Here is a 2,340-nt window from a genome sequence, read left to right on the forward strand (position 1 = left end):
ACTTCGACCTCCTCTGGTTTGGGTGGGTGTTCGACAGTAACTGGAGGGTCTTGGAAGAGGCGAGATGGGTCAGAGAGAAACTGTTGATTTTCTCTGACCCACATCTCCCTCCGCTCTGGACTTCTCTTAGCATCAGATAGTATCCGTATTCTCTCAACAACATGCTGTCTGATGGTCAGCAGCTTTGACTTGTTAAGTGTGTGATAACGGGTCCGGAGTTCGCGCGCGAACTTTCGAACCTTGGCGGTAAAATTCCTGCCAGATGTGATGTAGTCAATCACACATTGAATGCGGGACGCGTACTGTTTAGCCCAGCCTAACTTTACGGCAAGTTGATGCATTCGTCTTTTAGTTTTGTTTTACGGTTCGCATCGGCTGCATTATACACACAATAATTGATAGCCCAGAGGTCGGATTCACCGAAAAAGTGTCCACGAAGCTTGTCATCCATTTGAGCCAGATCTTTAGGCTTGAGAGAAACCTTGGTGTTGATGTTTCTCCGGGTTGTAAAGCATCTCTATCTATTGGATGCCTGCCCGCGGTTGGTCTCACTGTCGCCTCTCTTTCTTTGTTGCCGGCTTGTTCTAGCTGTGGTAGAGTAGGGGTTCATCTTCAATAGCCCGTTTTTCAGAGTAGTTCAGCATGGTTTCGCAGACGTTGCTGCGAAAAGTGCGATAGCTCAGGGTGTTTCTCGCACCACAGAGCATGCAGCCGTGCCATGTCAAAGCCGTAGGTGTCTTGAGAACCTTCGTTAAAAACAAAATGGAAAAAATTTTAGTTACAACTTATGACTGTAATTCAGGTCGATGAAGCTAGCACCTTCACAAACGAAATTCCCAAATTTCCTTATGTCAGAATTTCTGGCCGTTTTTGGGCTATTTGGGCTGTATTGCCGATTTTTGGGCTCCGCTACTTTTGTGAATATTCAGATTTTTAGTGGAGGTGCTGACTTGAATCAAGCCAGCATCACCAATATATAAAAATTGCAAGAAAAAAAAAATCACACACGTCAGAATTTTTGGCTTTTTCTGGGCTCTTAAACGCAGCAGTAACCAATTTCCAAAAACCACCGCTACAAAATATAAAACCACCCCCTATGTAAAAAACCAAATTCGGAAAAAATGAAGAATACCAGAATTTTTGGCTTATCTTGGGCTCTAAAATGCATGAAAAAAAATCGAAAAACTACTCCCATTTTCAAAAAACCACCACCTTGCAAAAAATAAAATAAAATGTTGGCATGTTTGAACACCCCGAAAATAAGAGACTCCATTTGAACCGTAAAATTCGAAAAATGTCAGAGACTTTAGTAACACTGTAATATTCCGAAAAAGATTGGTTTGCACAAAATTGTGTTTGATTGTTAAAAAGGGACTGTTTTTTAACGTCAAGTGTTGGGGAACAAAAATCGGAATAGGTATTTTTAAGAAGCCCAATAATCATAAACTCTACTGGCAGTGGGAAATTCTCAAAAATATTAATTTTTAACAAAGTCATATATATGGTAGAAAAGGGTTGATCTTATAAGTTAAGGGTTGAAGCCCAAAAATCGGAGTGGATAGTTTCGGGAAGCCCAAAAATCGGAGTGGATAGTTTCGGGAAGCCCAAAAATCAGAGATTAATTTAACATTAGAAAATTCTCGAAACATTATTTTTTGACAAATTCATATATAAGTGGTAGAGAAGGGTTGATTTTATACGTTAAGGGTGGAAGTCCAGAAATCGGAGTGAATATTTTCGAGGAGCCTAAAAATCAGAGACTACATTAACATAAGAAAATTCTCAAAAACTTTATTTTTTGACCAATTGGTATATACGTGGTAAAGAAGGGTTTATTTTATACGTTAAGGCTTGAAGCCCAAAAATTAGAGTGGGTATTTTTGAGGGGTCCAAAAATCAGAGACTGCATTAACACTAGACAATTCTCAAAAATATTAGTTTTAGGCACAGTCGTATACACGTGGCAGAGAAGGGTTGATTTTATAAGTTAAGGGTTGAAGCCCAAAAATCATAGTGGGTATTTTCGAGGAGCCCAAAAATCAAAGACTACATTAGACTAGAAAATTCTCAACAATATTATTTTTTGACAAAGTCATATATACGTGGAAGAGAAGGGTTGATTTTATGTGTTGAGGGTTGAAGCACAAAAATCAGAGACTCTACTGGCACTAGGGGCTACAACCCTTAACTTATAAAATCAAACCTTCTCTACCAGGTATATACGACTTCGTCAAAAACTAATATTTTTGAGAATTTTCTAGTGTCAATGTAGTCTCTGATTTTTGGGCTCCTCGAATATATCCACTTCGATTTTTGGGTTTCAATCTTTAACTTATAAAA

This window comes from Belonocnema kinseyi, chromosome 1, assembly GCF_010883055.1.
Source record: "Belonocnema kinseyi isolate 2016_QV_RU_SX_M_011 chromosome 1, B_treatae_v1, whole genome shotgun sequence".
Taxonomy (NCBI): Eukaryota; Metazoa; Arthropoda; class Insecta; order Hymenoptera; family Cynipidae; genus Belonocnema; species Belonocnema kinseyi.